This window comes from Eulemur rufifrons, chromosome 23, assembly GCF_041146395.1.
Source record: "Eulemur rufifrons isolate Redbay chromosome 23, OSU_ERuf_1, whole genome shotgun sequence".
NCBI lineage: Eukaryota > Metazoa > Chordata > Mammalia > Primates > Lemuridae > Eulemur > Eulemur rufifrons.
The window spans coordinates 28417676-28442797 of record NC_091005.1 but is presented as its reverse complement, the minus strand read 5'-3'; the positions used below and the strand labels follow the sequence as shown (position 1 = coordinate 28442797).

At 53.8% G+C, this 25122-nt stretch overlaps 1 protein-coding gene across 1 annotated transcript in view; it reads left to right on the top strand.

Annotated features, from left to right (window-relative positions):
• The window catches only part of NKD1 (NKD inhibitor of WNT signaling pathway 1), a 79059-nt gene that overhangs the window by 1985 nt on the left and 51952 nt on the right, over positions 1-25122 (top strand). The window lies entirely within an intron of this gene.

Genomic DNA, 25122 nt, shown 5'->3' with positions numbered 1-25122 from the left:
TGGGGAGAGGCCAGTGGAGTCTTCAGATGTGCGTGTGCATTTGGGTGACGGGACCTGGCAGGTCACTTGCAGAGGCCAGGGTGGGGAGGTGGCCTTTGGATAAAGTCGATTCCTGTGTGTGTATGAAATAACCTCTGTGTCGGGGAGAAGCCCCCCTCTGCTCCTCTGCCCCCACTGCTTAGCTGGGGGCTTGCTCTTCTCCACTCCTCTTCATCTGTTGGCTGGGGCAGAGTTGGAGCTGCTGTCCCAGTGAAGGTCAGAACTTGGTGGGTGGGGGGCGCTGCCGTTGAGGCCCTTTAAAAACAGAACTACAAACTTCCCCTTCTTCCCCGACCATTTCTAGTTTTTGATCTACTTATTTATTTAAAGGCCAATGAAAATGATCCAACTTAGCCATGTGAACAAATGCATTTGCAGCTCCAGACAGAGGCCAACTGAGTGGATTTCCATTAATCAAGTTTTGGGTTTTTTCAGCCTGTTTATTTTTACAAAGTATTCCTGCAGAATGACATTTATTTGCAGTCCCTTTTTTTTCCCTTTCCTAAACTGCCCGGCAGCTTGCTCCATGCTAGAGGGGAAACTTGAAATACCGCGAGGGCTTACTTCAATTGACTTTTATCTTCAAAGCCATAACAAATGTTACCCGCATGTTTTTGGTGGGTCTCCTTGGCATCCAGTCTGGGAGGATGGGAGGGAGGAGGAAGGAAGGAGAGGAAAACAAAAGTCTGTCGTTTTTAATTAAATAGTAGTGTTCCCAGCAAGAGGAATGTGAGCCTGTAAAAGTTGCCATTGGGGGAAGTGCGGGAGGGTGGGGAGGGGGCCCCAGCTTAAGTCTGTGGCTTTGGTGAAGTCACGGAATTTTGTTGCCTGGTTTCTTCCCCCAGCTGAGGACAGCATGGGATGTGCTCACCACCCCCCCACCCCTCCCGCCTTGTCCCCTCTCTCATAGAAACACTGGGGGGTCATTAATGTTTGTTCAAACTACTTTTGAAGATGTGAGGCACTGAGCCATTGGCGTGACATGTGTCAGGTGGTGGGAGCGTGGGCCCCAGCCATCAAAGGTGTTGGGGGAGAGCCTCTGCCTCCTTGGGAGTTGTTCTTGGTGACTGGGACCCGGATGCCTGGTTCTCACTAGGACGCCTGGTTCTCACTAGCCGTGGCCCCAGATGGCCCAGCTGGCCAGGCTGCAGAGGAGGGCATAGCACGCCCACCCAGGGGGAGCCCAAGAGTGTTGGGGGCCTCCAAGCTGTTTCAAGTACCTGGAGGAATATTTTAAACCTTCAGAGTTACCTATTTTTTTTTTTTTTATTTTTTACTGGAAAAAAATAACTAGGACATCCAACCCGTGATTTCACAGATATTATTGCTTAGGATGAAGCTAAGTAGAAAGAGATAGTCCAGTGTCGAGTCCATCCAGAGAGAAATGTTCAGTGCAGGCAGTCGGAACTGTGAAAGTGGGAGAGGAGTGCCCGCAGCCTGGGATGCCGCACAGCACGGGGCGGGCGGCCCTCACTCTGGCTGGGCTTCCCCGGTTGCCATCAGCTCTGAGAGGCTGCTGGCAGGTTCTTCGTGAGGTCGTCAAGATGTAGGAGGGCGTGGGTGTCTGCTGGGGCCCCAGGGCTGGCAGAAGTCCTCCAACCAGCCCCAGGCCCATTTTGGGGATCTGTCTCTACTGCATTACCTGGTCTGTCACCAGGGTGGCTGGGGACACATTAGTGGCTCATCCAACTGGCATTATTGTTATTGCAATGATAACTACTATTTATTGAGTGTCTGTATATGGGCAGCACTTTGCTTATGTTATCTTAATCTTCCCCATAACCCTCTGGAGCTGACAGCCAGCTGGTGTGGACTGTGTTTCTCCCTCTCTGGAGCACGTTCCGGGACGAGGGAAGCGTGTGTGAGGAAGCCCTGTACCAGAGCATGCGCCTGGAGGGTGCTGCGTTCACTAGTTCCTGGAGAGTCGGTGCTGAAGGCTCTGAGATGAGCTGGGCTGGGGCAGGCAGAGGGCAGAGTGGCTCCTGCCTACCTGCCTCCTCCCCTCTTGGTAACTGGTCTGGGTGGGGCCAAGTTGCACGCAAGGTCTGGGAGTGTGAGAGGGTGAAAGGCCTGGGGGTGAGAGGGTGAAAGGCCTGGGGGCGTGAGAGGGTGACTGCACTGGCACTAAACTAAGCCTGTCCTCCTAAATACAGAAATGAATGTGGTCAGGCTCTGTCACGATTAGTTGTCACCTTGTGCAAGCCATTTGATCTTTGCATACCTCAATTAGCTCATCTGCAAAATGGGTGTAATAATAGTCTCATCCCTTGCAGTGTTATGGCAGATAACTCTTCAAAGAGAGTGAAACCTGGGAAGGAAGGTACTGGGAGGTTCACTGAGGCGTTTGTAGGGGTGGAGATGGGGCCCCTAAGCAGGGAGGGGTAGGGCTGGGATGATGAAACCGGAGGCTCTCTGCCTCTCCCCCCTAACATGACAGGCTCACGTGGAGGGACACAGGCTAAAGCCTGGGCTTCTGCCTTTTCCGTGGGGACATGGTGGAGTCCAAGGGAGTATGAGCTCACGGGAGGCGTACAAGTACCGTGAAAGAAGACCAGTAAACTGAGCAACATACATGGCAGAGAACAATGTGCTAAACAGGATTAGAAAGTAAACTAAGTACAATAATCTCAAAGATACACGAAGCTGCAACAGGCAGTTACAAAAGAAAATCAATTGGAAATACCGGGTATGGGAAATAGAATGAATGAATTAAAAAGCTTAATAGATGGGTTGAATAGCATAGTGGGTGCAGGCATGAGGAGGAAAGCGCTTGGAGGGGCAGAACCTGCGTGTGTGCGTGTGTGCATATGGGAGCGTACACAACCAGATTTAAAGCAATCCCCTCCCCACCCCCTGGGTTGACCCTTTTGTTCCTTTGTAGCAGAGCTGCCTCAAGAAATAGGCTGAGAGCCATAGCGCAGGCAAGCGCACCTCTGGATCAAAGGCGGCTGCCAGGCGGTTTGGTAATTTGATGAGGGGGCACCTAGTGCATTTTGATATTTGGGAAGATTAGGAGGGTGCAGGCCCCGTTGGAGCCCGCAGGGACGTGTGGGGCTGGGTGACAAGCTTGGAGGCTGGCCCAGCTGCTGCCCGAGTGCTGGATTCCAGGGGAATTACCCTTGAATGATACCAGTTGGCACAATTAAAAGGCCCCATGTCTTCACCATATGGAAAGTGTTAGGCTTCTTTACGTGGTTTCAAAGCTATGTGCTGGGAGGTGGACTTGACATTTGAGGTAGAGCATAAATATTTGGTGTTTCAGAATTAAAAGATGATTTGCTTTGGGGAAGGACTCCGGGTGGAGGCGTTTGGGCCTCTGCTCGCTGGCGTCATTAAGTTCTCCATGGAGGGTCCCTGCCCACCGGCACCCAGGGCCAGATTCAATGCCCAGCCCGGGCGCTTTCTGTACTCTTGGAGTGGGAAGCAGAGACCAGGAGAGCTGGAGCTGGGCAGAGTACCAGGGGGGGCTCCTGGTTTTCAGTAGGTCTGGGCCCCTCAGGGATGGGTGGGTGGCAGGGCAGAGATGTCACCTTCCTAGTGCTTTAACTCGTCTTTGTGATGTGGTCTCTGGCAGAGGCTTGAGGAGTGTCTTGGCCTCCCCTTGAAACTTTTCTTCTTTGAAAAGGAGGCTGGATTGACCCCCAGAGCCGGCTGTGTGTGTGCTCTGTCCCCTCCGGTGCAGGGGACAGAGTGCAGGATCTGTTGCCCCTGTGTGTTCAGGTTTTGGTAGGAAACCCAGGGAGAATCTAATCCAGGGGGCATCCACTGTGTGTCCTGCAAGGTCCTTGAACTTGGGGGACATTTCCTCCCCTTGTCCAGTGGGGATGTTGGAACTGGGGAGACAGGATGGGGATAGAAGGAAGGACAGTGTTCCTATTTGTACCAGGAAGCTCAGACACCCTCTCAGGGACCAAAGTGTCCCCTTGTGGGCTTAAAACTTCAAGGCTGAAGTGTGACAACAAAAGGATCGCTTTCTGAATAAAACTTCTTCCCTGCGGTCTCCCCAGGGCACAGAGTAGACACTCACCGTGCATCAAATGATGGGAGAAAAGAAGGGAGGAAGGAAGGAAGGGAGGGAGGGAGGAAGACAGATTAGGTCACCGCCCTGCCTCCTCCTGCCCAGCTCCTCCGCCCCGCCAGCTTCTCCCCTCACTCCTGCCCCCAGGTCCCATCTTTTTCCGGGTCCCACTGTCCAGAGTGGAAGAGTAGAGTCAGGCCTTTCCTTTCAGGGGCTCAGCTCAATTAATTAATATGAATGCATTATTCTCAATAATGGATGATTATTAATTATTAGTTAACAATTCCCTAACTGTGTCAGGCCCTGGGGATACAGTGGAGAATGAGAGCAACGTGGTCCCTGTCGGCCTGTGGCTTCCAGTCTAGCAGAGGAGACGGAGCAGCAGCGGTCCCCAGGCACAGGTGTAGGCGCCGGCGGTCCCCAGGCACAGGTGTAGGCGCCGGCGGTCCCCAGGCACAGGTGTAGGCGCCGGCGGTCCCCAGGCACAGGTGTAGGCGCCGGCGGTCCCCAGGCACAGGTGTAGGCGCCGGCGGTCCCCAGGCACAGGTGTAGGCGCTGACGCCTGTGAGGAGCCTGGGGGAGCTGGTGGTACACGCAGGAGACCGGCTGAGGGGTAGGGGAGACAGCGAGGGGGAAGGTGAAGGAGGGGAGGCGCGACTGGGGCCCCAGGCTGGCCGCTGCCCTTGCAAGATGGGGTGGTCGTGTCTGGGGAGGCCTCTGTGTGAAGTTGGGCCAGGTGGTCGAGAAGGGGCTGTGGGCCCCAAGGGCTTTGCAGCTTGTGGGGACTGGAAGTTCTTCCCGGTACCATTTTCTTGGAGAGCCCCACATGTTGGTGGCTCTTGGCACGTTTGAGCTACCTGTCCCTCTGGACAAGTGTGGGGTAGAGAAGGGTGGGCAGTCCGTGTACTTGCCTGGTGGCCCATGCGGGGACTTGGGGGCATCCCCCCAGCTGGGTGAACGGGCTGAGATCCCCTGCTGCTATTTCTGAGGAGTCAGCTGTGAGGCCGGAGGCTCCGCTGTGGGGGGTGTGGAGGACCCGAGCAGGGGGTGGGCTGCTCAAGGGCCGGGGGACAAGAGGCAGTGACAAGCCATCCCCAGAGAGAACTCATCCTGCCCCAGAGCGGCAGTGAGCCTGTGCCTGAGGGAGGATGACCCTTGTGCTGGCTTTCCCTATCCGAGAAAGGAAGTGAGGGTGACCCTGCGGTCAACGGGCTAGTGCAGTGGCCCACGGGGAGACCCCGGCACTGGTGAGCCCGGTACCCCAGAGTCCTCCCAGCTCGTCGATCCTGCAGCCTCATCCGATGGCTGTGGATTCACAGCGGGCTTTGCTTTAGAAACTTTTGGAATTTTTAGGTCACTGGTTGGATTCCAAAGCAGGCACTTCCGGCTGCCTCCCCGACTTCCCAGCTCTCCTGCTCACTCACACATGCTCCTTTAGTGGCTCTTGTCTCTCGCAGACATTCTTTCCCTCCCCCTCCCCCCTCCCCCCTCCCCCTCCCCCCTCCCCCCTCCCCCTCCCCTCCCCCTCCCCCTCCCTCTCCTCCTCTCCCCGTGGAAGGAAAAAATTCCGTCTCTCACAAACAAAATAACTGCCATTCCATCGGAGGGAGAACTGAGGCAGGAGCCCAGAATATCCTAGAAGAAACGCCAGGGATAGCTGAAGGCCTCAGTTGTTTAATCTGGAAGGAAGACTTTGATGTCACCCTGCTCCGTTTATCCTGGGGAGCTGCCTGCTTCTTTATGGCCTCAGCCTCTCCGCATGAAGAATGGCCGAGTTGCTTCAGGGGCTGGCGGGGCCTGGTGGCTCCTGAAGGGCAGCCTGGTGATGTTGCCGCCAGTGCCAGGCCCAGGTGGGGCGGGGAGCATTTTCTAAACAAGCACTTCCAGAGACATAAGTGATTCTTTGATAGCTTCCTGGGAAAGCAGAGGAGCCTGTTTATCCGTGTGGGCAGCAGTCACGGGGCCCTGGGAGGAAAGCCGCAGGTCCCGCCACTGAAGTCATCCTCAGCCCCAGAGCGGCCGCACGCACCCAGGGGCTCTCGCCAGCGCGGCTCAGCCCACCAGCGTGGGTCCTGGGTGTGTGTTTGTTTAGAGGGCTCTGAGGAATTGGTCTGGGCTTTGCTTTCTTGTTGGGCTACATGGGCTGTGGTGTGTGTGTGTGTTTGTGTTTGTGTGGCCTTGCGTGTGGCCGACGCCTTTCAGAGGACCCCAGGGTGGGCCTCACAGTGGCGTGGCATCAGCTAATGGCACTTCCCGCCCTTTTCTGGGCGCTGGATTCTCCAGCTGAGAAGTAGGATCAAATTATTATAATTTAGCAGCTCTGTTGAATGTGGTCTAGTCAAGTCATTCATGCATCTACGGTGGGTACTGAGTACCTACTGTAGGCCAGGTATACATTTGGTCTGTAAATATAGTCCTTGTTTTCATGGAACTTACAATCTAGTAGGAAAAGATAAATATTTTCGTAAACTAAATTGTACAACTTAAGTTGTGATATGTGGCTTAAAAAAGTACTGGTTGTTTTGAGAACATATACTAGGGATCAGAGCTCATCTGGGTGGTTATTCATTCCAGAAATACTTGACTGCCTTCTCTAGCCCAGGCAGTCTGCTGAGGATGTTGTAGAAACGGTGAGGACCAGGACATAGTTCTTGCCTCAAGGAAGTCAGAGTTAGTGGAACTGAACTCTCATCGTTGTCTCTCCTCTGTTTTTCTTCTCTTATTGCATTGGTTAGAATCTCCTATGCTCTGTTTAATACCGTTAAGTATGGTGTCATGATAGATTCCTCTTTTAAAACGTGGCTGTATGTGATGTGGTAATATTTTACTTTGGATCTTTGCATGGATGTTTGTAAGTTAGAGGAGCTCTTAGTTTGGGAAGATCAATACTGAGCCATGAAGATGCTGTTAAGGGACGGTTAGGGGACCCCCTGGGGGCTCTGAGAGTCTCGAACAGGGAGTGCCAACCGGTCTGGGGTCATAGGTGGTCTCGGGGGGAAAAGCAGAGACCCAAAGGTGAATGGGGCTGGCAGCGTGAGCGTTTGGTCAACACCCGGCATGTGCGGGAGAGCCCAGGAGTGAGGAGGGCAGTTTGTTCGAGATGCTGCTGAGGTTCAGCTGGCTGAAGAGGGGTCTGAGGGCCTTTCCAGCTGAGGTGTGGAGTTTGGTCTTTGTCCAGAGGGGAGGCCAGTGGCAGGCTCTCTGTTGAGGGGCCAGCAGGACGGAGGTGAGAGCCCTGTGACCTGCCGTGCAGGGGAAGGAGGAAGGAGGGGAGGGGAGGGGAGGAGAGGGGCTCTCAGTTGTAAAAATACTTGGGAGGATAAAGAGGAAGCAAGTAATAGACTGTATTCTGTGGGCTGGGTGATTCTGGAAGGTCTGCAGTGGGCCAGGCACTGTGCCTGGTGCTCTGGGGGACATCTGAGGGACCCTTGAGAAGGCGACAGGGAGAGAGAGAATAGGATGTAAGGTTAAAGAGCGGGGGCTCTGGAGCCCGGTGTCCTGGGTTTGAATCCTGCCTGCACCATTTTTCTCACTTGGGCGTAGTCAGCTGGGTCGGGGGTGTTCCGGCAGAAAACAGATGCACTCTAGGTAGTTTAAATGAAAAGACTTCCAGGGCTTCTAGAGGTGAGAGCAGGGTTAGGGGAACCCTCGTGGGGGTTGAGGCACCCAGGGACTAGCAACAGTGGGAGCTGTTACTGCTCCCAGGGCAGAAAGGGCCAGGGAGGAAATACTGTCGCTGGATCCCCGTAGGGGCCACAGCTGAGGACTGAGGGGCGGGGGCAGTAGGAGCTATCAGCGTGGAGGACTAACTGTCATCAGAGACATGGTGTGGAAATTCTCCGTTTTCTTGCCAGGGCCTCCCACTGGCTGCAGCCAGAAGCCAGCAGGTGAGGGAGCCCCGGTGAACTGGCCCGCAGGGGTCGGCTGCCTGGGGCACAGAGCAGCACAGAGGACGGTGGGGGTGGGGAAGGCTGTAGAAGAATCAACTCTGTGCCTCGGTTTCCTCATCTGTGAAGCTGGGGTGACAACCACCTGCTTCCTAGGGTGGTTGTGAGGACTCAAACTGTAAAATGATTATAACTGCCTGGCACATAGTAAGCGCTCAGTACTAGCTAATTATTAAAATCGGAAAACCATCAGGCGCAGGGCCGTGAGGATTTGGCGACGACTTTTTGAAGGAGGTCGGAGTGTGAGTCGGGCTTTGAAGGATGGTAAGATTGAGATGGGGTCAGAAAGTTGAGGACCTGCAGGGGCCAGAGAGGTCGTATTAATGAATGATGCAGGCTGAGTGAGAGACATCTGGGAGAGGTGGGGACTGGGGCGCCCCGGGGAACATGTGCCCTGCCTCAAGGGGGCAGTGCCACTCAGCCCCAGCCAACCACTGCCATGAGGGAATGTCGCCTTGGCGTTGCCACCTCCTCTGATCGTTAAGAGAATCCAGTCGTCTGGATTTTTATGTGAAACCTTCAGAATTAAAAAAAGTTATTTTCAACCAATTAAAATTTTGAGACAGTTCTTTCTTTGGGTGACACAGATGGCTGAATGTGGCCTGTAGTACCCTGGCTTGTGATTGCCGATTTTGGTGGTGGCGGTAGTGGGGTCAGTAGTGGTGACAGCACATACAAGTGCGTGTTCTACGTATGAAGTACTGTGCCTAGAGTCCATGCGTTTCTTGTCGAAGCCCTGCCACCGCCTGTGTATCACTCGCTATCGTGCAGGGGAGGAGGCGGGCTCGGCAAGTTAAAGGCACTCGCCCAGCCAGGAGGGCGGGATTCGGGCTGCGTTTGAGATGGAGCGCGCAGCCCAGACAAAGCCCCAGTCCCGGGAAGCTGTGGACAGCATGCTCGGTTTGGTGGGCGGGCGGGGTGGGGCAGTCGGGGGCGGGTAGGGTAAGTACAGTAAAGATGTGGGTTGTGTGACTTTATACCAAAGACCATTGTGTGCACGTGGAAGGTGCCAGAGGCGTGGTTAGACCTCCCAGAATCAGACTTCTGGGTCTGAGTACCAGGTGCACCTCACCCCAGCTTGGTGGCCTCAGGGCCAAGTGATGGCTCGGCCCTGATCCTCAGTTTTCACATCTGTGGAATGGGTAGAGTAACAGTTCCTACCTGGCAGAGCTATTCTAAGGGTGAAAGGCATTTATTTCAGCAAACTGGAGGAGGAAGCAGATGTCGGCCCTCCTCCTGCCGCTTCCTGGTGTCGCTGATGGTCACCCAGAGGTGCGCACAGTGTGGTGGAAAGAAAGAACCGGGCGTGGGGAAGGAGAGAAGGTGGGATTCTGAGACCCAAGGAATAAATCGGAAATAGCCAGGTGACGGCGGGTGTATTAAAAGCATTCCAGGCGAAGGCCAGGAGGCATGCGAGACTAGCGCGGAGTCTTCGTGCCAGTCTTGGGTGCCTGACCTGGGGCCGGGTTCTAGTCCTGTGGTCCCCAATCCCCGGGGCCGAGACCTGCTGCCGGTCTGTGGCCTGTTAGGAAACAGGCCTGAGCTCCGCCCCTCCCAGTCTGTGGAAAAATTGTCTTCCGTGAAACCAGTCCCTGGTGCCCAAAAGGTTGGGGACGCTGCTCTCGTCTCTGAGATGTTACGGCAGCCGTGTGTGGTCGGGCAGAGGGCTGGGGGCGCTGCTGTACGTTGCCACCCACTGTGGGTCCTTGTCTACCCAGTGCAAACCTTCCGTGAGGTTTTATTAACGTCCGTGGATGCCACCTTCCCTCCTTTGTGGCCAGGTACAGGAGAACCTCTCAGTCACAGGAGAAGTGTCATCCTGGGGCTGGCTGGCTGGCCCCGTGCTTGAGTGTGGAGCTGGCCTGGGCAGGTGGAGGCCGAGCGAGCCCCTCAGCGGCCGGGCCTGGCTGCCCTCAGGCCGAAGCCCCCCAGATGGGCTGAGGTCCAGGAGGTTTTTCTGCTGCAGAAAGCCACGTGGGCCGGGGGGCCTCCCGCAGAGGCCGCGGCTTGCGGGGGCTCGACTGGGTGGGCTTCGGGCTGCTGGGTAGTGGTGCCACCCCCTCCCACGCCTAGCTTCCAGAAGGAGCCTTGTCACAGGGCAGTTTTTGACCTTGACTTAGTTGTTTTCCCTTCCTTCCCCCTTCAAAGGCAAAAAGATGTTGGAAGAAAACTGTGGACCGGGAGCGAGGTTGCCTTTTCAGCAGCTTCCTCTTCTTGCTCCCCAGCCTGGGTCAGCCCTGGGCCGGGGCCTCGGTGTTCCGCGGCTGCAGGCGCAGCGTGTCTGTTAGCCGCCCCCTGCATGCGTGGCCCCGCGCTGAACCCTGGGCGCGGCAGCCCATGGAGGAGGTGGCACATCTGCTGTGGGCCAGGCCCTGGGTGGGCGCCGTCCACACCGCCCAGGTCTCGCCGCACCTTATGGGGTAGGCGTCATTATCCTCACTTTACCCACAGGGAAACTGAGGCTTTAGAGAAGTCTGCCACCTGGCCCCTGGCCACTGGGACTTGGAAGTGGAATCTTGCTCCAGCAAGGTTCAAAGTCAGGTCAGTCTGCTTTTAGAGCCATCTTAAATCAGTATAGAGGAATTTGGGTTTTTTTTAAACTGTATGTTACAGCCCCATTCAAGGCTCATGAAATCGGCTTAGTGACCAGCATTTAAAAAAAGAAATAGAAAAGAGTAAAAATATCAGAAAATATCTTTTAAGTAGGAGTAAATATTATTTTGTGTAACTTTTTATTTTAGTTTAAAAAAAGATGTATATATGTATGTGTATACACACACACGCATACATGCCCTGTCCTCAAACCCACGTGTGTAGAGGTCATGATCAAACTGTCAGAAGAACACTGGTGCAGGCCCTGAGCCCTAATGCCTGGTGTCAAGCCCTAGTGCTAACTCTCACTAGTGGTGTGACCTTGGGCAATTCCCTAACCTCTCTGTGCCTATGTTTTCTTTCTTGGCTCTAGAGCCTTTTGGTTTGTTGACTTTTTGGCCAGGGCAGATGCCCCCAGGACTGCCGTGGGTGCTTTCTTGCTGACCCACTCCTTTTGCATGGGGGGTGAAGAGAATGAGGAGTCCCTCGGTGGGGGAGGCCATGGCATCTTACCTGAGAAGCCATCATCTGAGCCTGGCCAGCAGCAGCTACATCTTGGGAGGAAGACATGGCTGTGTCTTCGGGGACAGGACAGAGCATTGGGCTGGGGGCCCTGAGCCTGGGGGTGGCCTCAGCTTAGCTATTGGGTATCTGTTGTGACCTCTCTTGGCCATTGTTTCCTCCTCCCAGAAATGTAGGGAAGGAAAAGGGGGTGCTTTGTTTCTACTGCTGTGAAAAAAATAGTCTAAAACTTACTCCTTAATCACATGATGACTTGCTTAAGAGTATGCAATTTGGGCAGAACTTGGCAGAGGCAACTTGTCTGTGGCTCCTGGTGGCACAGTTGGGGTGGCTCAAACAGCTAGGGTTTGACTGTAGCAGCTCCACTTGGGAGGAATATCCGGGGCCTCAGTTCTCTTCCAGGTGGCCTCAGCTCGTGGTTAGCTTGGGCTTCCTCATAGTATGGTGGTATCAGGGTAATCAGGTTTACATGGTGGCGGGCTTCCCAGGAGTATAAAAAAGTGGAAACTGCTGCCAAACTGTGGATCTGGAATTACCAACAGTACATTTTCTTCCGTAAAGCAAGTCATAGGTTCAGCCCAGATTTAGGGGCAGGGCCTACACAGGGGCATCCGTACTGGGAAGTGGGATTCACTGGGGCCATCAGTGTGGTCTGCCAGAGAGTGTGTGCCCTCCTGGAGAGAAAGCTGCTGAGAGGAGTCCTTTGGGTTTAGCATCCTCGTGGCCACAGTGGGTTTGGCAGGAGCTGTCTGGGTGAAGTGACAGCAGAGGTGACACTTGGGTGGGTCATGAAGGGACTGAGAAACATGGACATGTGAGCAAGGGCACAGACTTTCAAGGACATTCATGGCTGCATTATTTGAAAGAATGAGAAATTTATGACAATTCAAATATCCATCACTAGGGGACAAGTTAACAGCGGAGGAACCTTTTCATGGAGCTCTCTGCAACTGGTCAGAGCAGGGCGAACCAGGACCTCTCGTGGGGGCGGGAAGGAGGCCCCGAAATGCCGCCGAGCAAGCAGAGCACGTGCAAACCGTAAGGAGCCCGTGGTTCTGTTTCCTGCAGTGTACAGAAGTGTGTTTGGGGTGTGTCTCTGTATGTTTGCAGGTGCAAAGGGAAAGATCTGGAAAGATACAACGTCAAAGACTGTTTCCCTGAGTAGAGAATTTCACTTTTCCTGCTGTACGTTTCTATATTGTTTGACATTTAAAAAAAGTGACTGCTTTTTGTATTTTTCGAAAAGCCAATATGCTTTAAGTGTAAGGAGAGATGAGGAAGCAGCGTATGCAGACAACACTGTGGAGAAGCTTCACTGGAAGGGGTGGGGGGAGAAGGTAGCTGGAGGGGTGTGTGGGGTTGGGAAGGACTCAGGTGTGGCCTGAGGACCACCCACGTCTGAACCTCCTGGGTGCTGGTTAAGATGCAGAGTCCTTGGGTTGAGCCTGGGGTTCTGGGTGACAGCCGGGGTGCCTGGGCCCTGAGGCAAAGGGGAGGGGAGGGTGCAGGGGTGAGGAGAGCTGAGCAGCGGATGGCCCTCCCCATCTGTAGCGTAGTGGGGTCAAACGAGGGGCCCCGCGGAGAAGCCAGCACAGTGCCTGACTCGTGACAAGCCCCCAGTCAACGGTCCTGTCTCTCTCTTCCCACTCCCCTGTGGCTGTGGCTACTCAAACCTGCAGTGGATTTCGAGCTTGACTGACCGTTATTGACGTCTGGACTCTCTTTAAAGGGCTGCCAGGCACCTCCTTGTAGAACCGGCAGGAAGAAGGAGATGTTAAAAGGCCCTCGGGACTGTGCTGTCCAGTACAACTTTCTGATGACGGGAATGTTCTATGTCTGCACTGTCCAGTATGGGACCCGCTAGCCACCTGTGGCTGCCGAGCACTTGCAACGTGTCTACTGCAACTCAGGAATTGAATTTTAATTTCTTTCTTATCTGAATGAATTTAAATGCAAATTTAAATAGCCCCACGAGGATAGTGGCTCTTGCACTGGACAGCGCAGCTCTGGGCCGAAGGAGAGGTCCCTGTGCTGCGCGTGGCCGCTACGCCCCGTCCCCAGGGAGGGTCGAAGGAGATGTTTACGCCACGCGGCGGTGGGAGGAAAGCTGTCCCTCCCCAGTAAGCACGGGTTCAACCCTCCTTGGAGCCTATCCAGAGCGCGCTCCTTGGAGCATGGCTTTGTTCAATCCTGGCGGGATGCAGTCCCGGTTGGCCGCTGCCGCCGTCACAGTTAGGTCGTGGCTGGGAATGACGGTGGACTTCCTTCTGGATGTGTGGATTGGAGAACCTTCTCCTGATGCCACAAATCAGGGCCTTCTTAGCCTTCTTGACCCCAGAGGTGCTACTTGGCAGCTGCTTCTGGGGTTCCTGGGTGGGGACTTGCGGCCCTGGCTCTGGTCTGGGGCACTGGGAGCCAGAGCCCTGCTGGGGCTGCAGGCCGCAGCTGGGGCTTGTCGTGAGGATTAAATGAGATCATCCCTGTCAAGCGCTGACCCGTTCACTCAGCCCCTGGTGTCGGCGCTGATGGCTGGGAGTCAGGGAGACGGGCCTTCCTTCATCCACAGCTCTGGACCAGCTCGTCCCGCGGCTTCCTTTGCTTGAGTGCAGGGGTCAGTGCGGTGGGAGATTGGAAATTGGGGCCAGCTTTTCCCCAGCCAGTGTTTATCCAGGGCTTTATGGTTTGCAAAGCCTTCCTCGCAGTGACTTGTCAGGCATTTACTATTCACAGAAACCTGGCCAGGATCAATACTGTTACTATGGGGAAACTGAGGCCAGCCTGCAAAGGCCATGGGGCAGCTTCTGAGTTGCTCCCTGCTGTATTCTCAGGGCCTTTGGCACTGCCTGGCACAGTGCAGACGCTCAAGGAGTATTTGCCAGGTGGGTGAGGCTCAGAGCACCCAGCAGCTTGGCCAGAGGGCACACAGGGCAGGGGTTCAAGGCCCGTCCCTTCCGATCCTTACCCCTTTTCACAGAGCCACGCTGCTTTGTGCCTTTGAGGAGAGCCTCTGCTTGCTGCCCTGCCCTTCATAAAGGGTCCTCACCTTTTTAAGTCATGTACATGGAACACATAGAAAGAAAATCCAAAATAGTACTAAAGGGTGTGCACAGGAAGCCTCTCCCCACCTCCATCTCCCAGCCCCCCTCTTTAGAGACGCCTGCTATTACGGGTTCCCTGAGGGGCCCCTGGCCATGCTCTGTGTCTGTGCACACTTATCCCGGCACAGAGAGTAGAAGAGCCTTCTTGGCCAACAAGATGGGGAAGCGTTGGTATTTGTAGGTTAATTGGAAAATTCGTTTAAGGTGGGAACCATAAAAAGGTGATACAGACCTTAAACATTTTCTTTGAGCTTAAGATGCATGTTGTATGTCTGGTTCTGCACCTTGCTATTTTCACTTAACGGTATGTCTTGGAAATCATTCCATATCAGTAGGTTTAATCTTATTGTTCTTCATGGCTGTGGAGCCTTCTGGTGTAAGGATGGGCTGTAATTTGTTGCACTGATTCCCTGCTGGGCATTTAGATCGTCCGTGGGCTTTTGGTTGTCGTTGGCTTTAGATCCGTGGTATGCATTTCTGTAGTTGTGCTCTGTCCCTCTGCCCCCCGTGCCCCTGACATACATGCTTCACCCCATCATGTGATCTCCAGGGGTGGCTCTGCTGTTTTTCTGGCAAAACTAGAGTTTTTTTCCCCCTGTTGGTGTCTACAAAATTCAGGAGGGGAGCAGCTTCAGGGGGAGTGTGTAGTTAAGTAGCTGACTGTTGGGGAGAACTACTCATTGCCATCGGAACTTGGAAGAGCCTCGGTAGTTTGCCATCTCCTCCATGCAGCCCACATGGGTCACAGCCTTCCTTTCAGGCTCCTAGCCTCTCTGTGGTGATCATAGGTCAATGATTCTTAACCCTCAGCGGATGAGTGACAAGACTTTTATGGGAATCCACTGAATCTCACTGTCTCTCTCCTCAGATAAATAAATCCTTGACTCCAATTTCAGGGCACCCACAGCCTCTAGGTGAAGAACTCTTGCCTTAGACTGTATGGCTTGTTTTTTTCTATCTCATCACATTATTTAAAATGTGGATCTTCTCCTAATTCAAGGGGGCCCAGAGCTCTGGGCCTGGGCTTCAAACCTGGGTTTATGCTGACCAGTGTTAATGGTGGGACTCAGTTTCCTTACCTGTAAAATGAAGAACAGAACGTCCACCTCTTGGAGTTGTTTCGAGAATTAAATGAAATGATGCACACAGCCACTTAAGGCTTATTTTGCAGTAAGCATTTTGTAAATGTACTTGGTGGCCCTTTAAGGCCGCTGGGGCTGCTGATATGTTCTGGAGGATTCCTAGTAAGCTCACTTCCATCTCTTTGGGACCTAAACCAGCACCCGGTAGGGGCTCGATTGCTGTTTGATGGGTGAGCAGTTCAGAGGGGACATCTCGTTAGTTTGCTCAGGAGTTCCCCTGAGATGATAATTCTTCATTTGCAGATGGGAAAACTAAGTCCTAGGGAGGTTTCAGCGACTTATCCAGGTATCTTGGAGTTAGTTTGGTTTAGTAGTGCTTTTACACTCTGATCGTGGGACACCCCTCACTTATTTCATAAGCTGCACCTCCCCCCTGGCCAAGGACAGGCCACAGGTGACAGCTTCCTGGTGCATTATGGTCCCCTGAAGGAGTTCCCCGATCTCAACCGAGTCCTTTCCAGCCCCTGAGCCCAGCCATGGCTCTGCTACCCGCCTGGCTGGACACCAGGTTCAGGGTGGGGAGTATTGTTCTGGTAGAAATGTGAACTGGTGCTTTGCTTTGAGTGCATTAAGACACAAAGTCCCTGTGGTTAACAGCAAATTAATCACAGCGTTAAGGAGGGAATGTCTTGGGTAGACATGACTTCATGAGCTTGTCATAAAGTCTGCCCCTGCCATATTTCACCCTCCAAGATTTTTGACTTTCAGAAAAAGAACTGCAGATAGAGTTACCAAGTTTTACAGAAATATTTTTACTGGGCAGAAGATTGCTTTATGGCGAGAGCCAGTTATTTCAGGAGACAAGCAAAGAGCCCTTTATTCTCACGTTCTGTGGGAGGAAAATATTATGCTAGAGAGCCCGCTTCTTGGATGGGCTGTTTGGGAGGCGGGGTGGCATTTCTGAAGTTGGGAGTGGGTGACAGGAGATGGCTCTGGGAGGCCTGGTGGGGGGGAGGGGCTGAGCTTCCGCCCACCTTCTCCTAACCCTCCCTGGGGATTTCGGGCTCAGTTTGCAGGCAGAAGGAAGCCTGAGGATGCTGAGCAGGGAGGGGAGGTGGTCAGCGCTGGGCCCAGCCCTGGCTGTGTGGCAGAGGAGGAGGGAACTGGGGGTGGTGCACCAGCGTGAGGCCCCAGCTGGAGACAGGAAGTCTGGGTCAGAGCCGGTTCTGCCATTTACCAGTCACGTGACCCTGGCTTTTCTATTGGTGAATTGGGGATGACAGCAGTTCCTGCCTCATGGACTCGTCCTGAGTGTTAAACGAGATCATCCATGTCAAGCGCTTACTCGTTTACTCGTCCACGATGTCCTTGGTGACAGCCGGGAGTCAGGGAGACGTCCCTCCTCCACACCCCTGAACCAGCTCACCCCTCCACTTCCTTCGCTTGTGCTCTGAGTGTGGTGGGCCGGCGCGGTGGGAGATCGGAGATCCAGGCTGCCCTGGCCAGTTGGAGGTTTATGGGCCTCATTCCCTAAACTCCAGTCGGCACCTCAGTTCGCGGAAGGGAGCGTTCTCGCCTGGAAATCAGGAAAGAAATACTGGCTTGATTGCACTCCAGGAGGATGGGTTTGACCTCTGGATGAAGGCTTTGTTCAGCCCCTTCCCCGACGTGGAGGCAGGACGCCGGCCAGGAGTGCGCCTGTCCGCCGCGCCGTGTGCCTGATAAGGGCACAGCCTCGCCGCTCCCCTCTCCTGAACATAATCCCTTTTAAGTCGGGAGGTTGGAGCAGGTTGATTTATTTCCTTCTCTTCCCCGCCTCCCTTTCATTATTTAGAATGTGAGGGAGAGTTTATCTTGTTCTCCCGGAGATCTATCGTTTCAGCTTTGGAATGGCATCCAAGTTTACAGAACGGAGTCTGGTGCCCAGAGTTTTCTGATAAATATTTTGGGAAGGCGGATTCCACTGGCATTATGGCCTATGGGTTGGGCAGTGGGTGCTTTTCCATGACCAGGTGATTGAACTTGGACTCTTCTCAGACCATGCCCAGTGCACGAGCTTCGCGCTAAGGCATCTTGGCGCCCCAAAGTCCTAGCTCCGAGGTGCTTCTTGTCCATCGGGAATCTACCCATTACTTCTGCACTCCCTGCAAGTACACACGTTCCTTGTTTGTCCTTGGAACTCTGCTTCCTTCTTCCTTGTCACACTCCCTCCCTGCTCGCTCACTCCCTCGCTGAAGCCTTCCCTGAAGCTGCCTTCCTTGTTCTTAAAAGCGGTTGACATTGCTTTGCTGACACCTCCTTTGTTCTGCCCTGGGTCCACCAACTCAAATAGGTGAGCCCTGGGCAAGATCCGTGGTCACTCAAGCCTCAGTTTCCTCATCAAAAAATGGGATGGTAACAATAGAACCCGTCTCCTAGGGGGAGTATGAGGATTAAAAGATAATGGGGCCAGGCCCAGTGGCTCACACTTGTAATCCTAGCACTTTGGGAGGCCAAGGTGGGAGGATTGCTTGAGCCTAGGAGTTTGAGATCAGCTTGGGGAACATAGCAAGACCCCATCTCTACAAAAACAAACAAAATTAGCCGAATACAGTGTCATGTACTTGTAGTTCCAGTTACTTTGGAGGCTGAGATGAGAAGATCGCTTGAACTTGGGAGTTCGAGGTTGCAGTGAGCTGTGATCAGGCCACTGCACTCCAGCCTGGGTGATAGAGCAAGACCTGTCTCTTAAGAAAAAAAGGAAAAGATAATGGGTGGGAGGCCTCAGGGCCTGGCGTGCGGTAGGGTTTGCTGAATATTTTGCTCCCCTTCTCCTCTTTAGTTTTTAAGCTGCGTGAGGCCAGAGGCCAGTCCTCATTCATCTTTGTGTTTCCTCTTGAGTTTCTTAGCGTGATGTCTTGTCCTTGGTAGGTCCTGAGAACCCGATAGGTGGAACCCGCTGCTTAGGGGTGGAGGTGACCCTCCGAAGCATTCCTTGGGTGGAGAAAGTCCCTCAGCGCGCGATGTTCAGGAGCTCTGGGGAGGACAGACCGTATTGCTTTGGCACAGTGGTTAGAGCCCAGTGGGCGCCGGCCACCGTGGTGTCCTCTGTCCTCGCACGGCTACTGAGCATGTGCAGTGTGGCTCGCCCGGGTTGTGAATGCACAGGGGATTGCAAAGTCTTAGTGTGGAAGGAAAAAAGGAATGTAAAATTTCCTATTAATAATTAAAAGTGTTTTCACTTGTAATGATAATATTTTGACATGTCAATATTTTGGATACATTGGCTTAAATAACATTTTAAAAATCAGTTTCATCAGTTTATTTTTTCATGTGGCTACTGGAAAATTTAAAATTACGTAAATGGCTTGTATTCTGTTCCTGTTGGACAGCAGTGGTCTCAGCTCAAGACCTCATCTTAATGAAGATAATATTGTCCTCAAGGAGGCAAAAATTGGGTTTTGGGTGGCAAAAAAAAAATCGTATTCATTTTATGTATATGTGGTATATAAACAGATACATACAGATACGTAGAATATCTGTGGTATTACAATTTCATGGTGGGGTAATTAGGAAAAATAAATATCTAAATAGGCTCTGTATGGGGGAGGGGATGATGAAAATGAGAAACACTGTTCCAGAGACAGCCAGGCCCGATTCAGATGCTGGCTATGCCACTTGTTAGCTGTGTGACCTTGGACAAGTACCTTAACCTCTCTGTGCTTCTGTGTCCTCATCTGTAAAATGGGAGTAAAAATGGGATTTAGCCCATAGAGCCGTTGCGTGGATGACGTGAGCGTGCCTGTGAACACTCAGCTTTGTGCCTGGCTCACAGAAAGCAGGCAGCACACAGGACGGTCCTTGTTATTCCTCCTACATGCAATAAGCGTGGCCTTTGGAGGCAGCACGGGGTAGGACTTCCCGTCCTGGAACTTACAGAGTGACCACAGCGCCTGTCAGCCTTGGCTTTTCCGTCTGGAGTGTGCATTGCCGGGAGAGCTGTGTCATCTGGGCACTGTGCTGAGTGTGGAATGTGGCCGCAGGGCATTAGAGCCATGCAGCCCGCGCCCCCAGGCATCACAGCCCCGCACAGGCGTGGGAGGTTTCCGAGGGCAGGCTGGCGCGGCCCTTGCCGGGCTCGCGGTAGCCCCTCCTGGGTGCAGGAGCGTCCACCTGTCCGGGCGGGCCCTCTGGGCATCTCCTCCCTGGGGCTGACTTCAAAGGGAGGAGTGGGTGGGGGGAAGGAGGGGCTGCCCATGGACAGCCCGACACAGACAATTGGATTAAACGTCCCTTTCAAGGCCTTAGAAATTGTCAGTGACACGGGCTCTGGCCTGGGGACCGGAGACAGCAGCCTCCCAGTGTCAAACCCAGATTCCCTCTCTGGAGATCGCCCTTCGAGAGGCACAGAGGCCCGGGCTCTGCCCCCCGTGGGAGGAGGGGATTGGGAGGGGGCAGGTCAGCGCGCAGCCGGGTTTGCACAGGGAGGCTGTGGGGGTCGGACGGGGCTTTGGGGGTTGTGAGCAGTCTGAAGACCTGGGTGCCTCCGCGTCCCACCTTTGCTCACTATCGCTCGCACACCCAAACATAACCTGTCCCAAACTGCCTTCCCCTTCGCACTCTCATCTACCTGTTGCTCAGGCCAGGAACCCCTGGTCACCCCTAACCCCTGTTCCCTCCACAAAGAGCCACAGATTTTGCAATCCTGTGACTGTGTGAATCCCATATTTGTCCATGGCTTGACGCAGTCCCCATCTCGTCCTAAGCCACCGTTATCATTCTACTTGAATCTGTCCTGTGACTTCGCATGTCTCTTAGAGAAACATGTCAGTTCCTTTCCTTAGTCTACGAACGGAACATGACCTGTCCCTTTCCTGCCTCTCATCCCTGACTGCCCTTCCTCTCACTCGCTGTCTCAGCCGCCCACCTGCTCCCACCTCAGGGCCTTTGCACATGCTGTTCATGCTGCTTGAGCTGCTTCCCAGTGCTCTCTCCCTCGTTCTGCCCTGCTCACCCTCAGGACTCAGCTGAGGCCCCACTCAGCTCCGGTTTCCTTCCACGCTGTGTGTAACACCTGCTCCTGCCACTTCCTGGGGTGCTCGTCACCGCTGGTCCTTAGCAGCTTATTCATGTGGCTGTTCAGTTACTGCTCACCTCCAAGGGAACACGCAACTCTGTGGTGGCAGGGGCAGGGCATTGTCATTAACCCCTGGGGCTCCATCGTGTAGCACAGTGCTTGACATATAGTGGGCGTCCATTAATAGAGAGTGAAATTGCTTTGCTCTGTGCTTTCCACAAGTCCCTCCCCCTCTCTGGGCTTCAGTTATCCTGTCTGTAAAATAGGGGGGCAGGTAGTTGGACTACGGCACTTCCAAGTTGCTTCCACGTTGGATATTTCTGTAGTTAACCCCGTGTGTTACTTGGGGCTGGCAGGCAGGCTGGTGTGGGGGGTTGTTTGCATCACCCTGTCCTCTGTGCTCTAGCTCGGGGGCAGGGCTCAGGGGATCTGCCGTGGCCCCCTGGGAAACAGAAATCCTCTGCGCACCAACCAGCCCATCCCCCAAAATGGAACCCCCATGGCTCCTCCTCTTAACCAGCTTAGACACAGCACAGTGCAGGGGCTGAGCGTGTCTCTGAGACAGACAGAGACAGATCCGGGGCCAGTCTCTGCCCAGCCCAGAGAGTACTGAGGTCAGAAGAGGGTAGGAGAGGAGGTTCTGGCATCAGATGAGTTTGAGTCCTGGGCCTGTTACCTAGCAGTTGTGCAACCTGAGGCAACTTCCCTAGTCTTTCTGAGGCCTCAGTCTACCCGTCTGTGGATTGGGACTAGCAGTTGAATCTGCCTCTTGGGGTTGGTGTAAGAATTGGGTAAGATGTTGCATGTGGACCCATGTGGCCTGGTGTAGATGAAGAAGAGCTCAGTAGAGCTGCTCTTACTATGACTAAGTATCATTCCCTCCCAGAAGGAAAAGTCCTTTCTGGAAATCTCTTCCCTGCCATGGAAAGGTCTTTGTTATTTCTTTCTTTGCTGGAAACCCCCCACCTCTACCCTCAGCACCACCCAACCCCGATCCCTCCTGGTCCCCACTGCACCTGTCTTGTCACCAGGTAGCTCAGTTACTCCAGCTGGAGGGTTGCCGTGGAGACCTGGTTATGCGGAAGTTGTCCTGTGGGCAGGTGGAGCTCCCTGCCCCTCCCCCATGAGTTTGCAGCAGGCCGGCTTGGAGCTCTTCCCGTCCCTTGTCCCTTTGATCTGCCCTGCAGTGTGAGCCCTCACACTGGGGGAGAGCAGTGAGGGGTCAGATCACAGTTCTGCCTGCTCTCTGCCCCTCAGGGCCTTCCCTTGTGGACCCTGCGTCTTGGCTCAGGGCTGGGAGAGGGTCCCATCCTGACAGCCCTTTGGAATCTGAGAGCCTTTGCAGATGTGCAGCTTCCGGGGGTGGGGGGAGGTTTGGTCCCGCTCTGAGCACAGCCCCTGAGCTTGCTGAGTTTTCTTGGCAGCTGCTCCTAAGACCGCCTCTTGTGTATCAGAATAACTTGGGGAAATTAAATAAATAACCTGCGTTCAATTCCTGGTGGTTCTAATTCAGTCGGCGTCTGAGAACTCTTGCAGCAACGGACCAGGACCAGGCTGGCCTCAGTCACGGGGCTGGTGGGGAGGGGTGAAATATCAGGGTGTTGCTACCACCAGGTGGGGGAGGGGCACTGCGCAGCACAAACAACAGCTGTTGACTATATATGTGTGGGGTGCGGCCTGAGAGTCTCTTTTTAACATACATACATATATGTCTATATACATGTATGTGTGAATGTAGAATACATGTATATGTATATACACGTAGACATTTTGAAATTCTATTTGTGTCTTCAAGAGTTTTTGAAGAAGACGTTCTCACGCCCATTTTGTAGATGGTAACAATGAGGCTCCAAGTGACACAGTGCCTTCTTTTCAGTCTGTGGGGACTGGGTCCAAACTCAGAATTGCCTGTGCTCATTCTGCCTCACCACTGCATCTCTGGGGACTCAGTGTCCTCGCCTGTCACATGGACATACTTCACTTGCCTTTACCACCTCCTGGATGTGCAGCACTTAGGGGGCCTGGGGATTGGAATCGTGTGCACGCGTCACCCCTCCGCAGTTGGGGTGATCTTGAAGTCAGGGCTTGGGGTGGAGGTGTCCTGGGAGGATCTGTTTGCTTTGGTTGACATTTCCAAGGGATGCTGGGCCTCCCTGGTGCCCCAGCTGAGCAGACGCAGCCGTCTTCCCCCAGGGACTAAATTTAGGATTCCTTGGGTCTTGGCGGGGGCCCCTCTTGTTTTTGGAAACTGTCCATTGTGTTCCTCCTGCTGCCGGTGGCTGAAGCCCAGCCACCGCCGGATGACAGGCCCGTGTGCTCTGCGCTTGCAGAGCTCTGGCCTGAACTGATCTCCTCGGAGCTAATTAGCAGCTGGCCTTGCAGTCCTGGCCCGGTGGGCAGGAGGAGCTGTGCCTGGGGTGTGCCAGGAGCCAGGGGGTCCCCTGCCCTCACCCCTGCCCCGCTGCGTCTCAGGCAGAGGCCCTCTAGGGGAGGCGCTGGGGTTTTCTTTGGCACTTGGTGAGCAAATGGCTCCTGCTCCCTTTTCTTCTGAGCCCTGTAAAAATAAAAAGTTAAAAGACCCTAAAGTTTGAACAGTAAAACCAAATACATGAAACCAAGCTGTTTCCATGTGGGGGCTACAGACTGTGAACACCCAAGTTTGAAACTTCCTCTCCTCGGAATTTATGGAAGCCTTGGAAACTTTTTCCTTTTCCCTTTAAATGGCAGAATTGGCTGAGGGATTCTTTAAAGGCCTAACCCTGGTGCTTCGCACAGCTTGATTTAACACAGCTTGAATACAATAGTAACTTCTGAACCCGCTCTCTTCAGAGAGCGCTGGAAAGTTGTTTCATGACACCAGTAAGTAGGTGTTTTTTTTCTTCCCTTTAGCCAAGGAGTATATTCTAAGATTTATTAGATTCTCCACTGCCCTCCCCCTAGTAACCCAGATTTTTGCTCGAAGTAAAGGAAACTTGCTCAGATGAAGTTCTTTAACTAGGGGCTAGAAGACGGGGAGGCCGGTCTTCTGGGGGGTGTTGGCACTGGAAGATTCACCAGCGCCCAGAGGCCGGCTGGTTTCACGGGCCGGTGGTTCACAAGGGGTTGCTTTACAGACCAGAGTGGGCTTGGGGCCTGGGCTGCAGGAACATGAGCAGAGGGCGATTGTATTTTGGGGGAGAAGGAGCCAAGTGGGGTTGGGTCCCTGCAAAGCTTCTCGAGGGGCGTTTTCAGCCAGTGTTCCTGGGAGGGGCATTTGACAGACTGTTAGACAGGTGACACTGTGACAACACGACCCAGAAGGAGCGACTCCTGACCTGTCTCTTTGCTGTGTGAGCCTCACGCCCCAGGGCTCCTTCCCAGGGCTGTGGGGTTGGGTTTGGTCTTTCGAGAGCTTGGGGGCTCAAGTGTTGACAAAGTGGGTTGCGTCCTTACTCATTTCCATCTGGACCGAGCAGAGGGCTTGGCAGACGCTGGGGCTAGTGATCTGCACACATGTTTTTTGGGTTTCACAGCATAAAAAATTTTAATTAGTTGCCAAAATTTAAAAATTGAGACACATCCCATATAAATCCAGATAGGAGAAGATGGAAGATCTGAAAACACCAGGCCTAAGTTTTGGTGTGGCAGCCGTTTGTTGTTCTCTTTGGAACAGGGGTGCTCCGTGGGAGCGTGGGACATTTGGCAGTGTCTGGATGCATCCTTCACTGTCATGAGTGGTTGGGGGTCAGGGGCCAGGGATGCTGCCAAGCATCCCACAGTGCACGGGGCAGCAGAGAGCGGGCAAGGCAGGCAGTGGTTTGTGGGGGGAGGTGCAAGATAGTTCAGAGCAGGTAGATTGGTGGGAGGAGAAGGGACTTACGTGAACCCAGCTCTACCCCACGACAAAGAATTATCTGGCTCCAAATGTCAATAGTTCCAAGGTTGAGAAACCCTTCTGTAGGGCAGCATGGGGGCTGCAGAGCCCACCAAGGCCACCACCTGGATGTCGGAATATTCTAGAAGATTCCAAGTTCCTGAGATGAGTTATTGGCTTCTTAGCTTATTCCTGCCTTTTGTTCAAATTTGGGACTATGTGCTATTTTGCCTCACTCCTCCAAGTGTCCTCCCCAGGCCCTGAACAAGCCCTGGACAAATGGATGCTTGGTGGCGGGCGGATGTGTATGTTGCTTAAGCAAGCCCCGGAGCAGAGCTGGGAGAAGCTGCTGTCCTCACCGCCAAGTCCCGCTACGCGAAGACATTTGGTCCCTCCCTTTCCTCCCCTCCTGCAGACAGCAAAGAAGATGCAACCCCTCCCCGCCCCCGTGTTGACAATTCCTGGTTTAAATGTTGATAGTTCAAGACTCGTAAGATTACCCATCCACAGCCAAGCTGCTGTGACCGAGTGGTGCTCGCTCGGGAGCGGAAGCAATGCCTGTTCCTTCTGACATTTCTGATTGCCCTCTGTGGAGAGAGTTGGGTTACAGGGCAAGATTTGGGGTGTCAGCCTCCTGAGTGTCCTCTGGCCTGAGAGCTGCTGCAGTGAGTGATGGGGGTCCCCGCTGGGGTGAGTCTGCTCTGATGGATGGCCGGAGCCCCCACCTTCGGAAGGCACCCCGAGTAGCAGGAGGCCACCCTGCCTCGCCGCCTCGTACAAGGCAGGGAGTAGTTTGTGGGAGAAGGTGCAAAATACTTCAAAGCAGGTGGGCTTGGTGGCGGGATCAGGGGCTTATGTGAACCCAGCTCTGCCTCCACCAGTTCCGTGCGTGACCTCGTGGCCCTCACCTGGTGA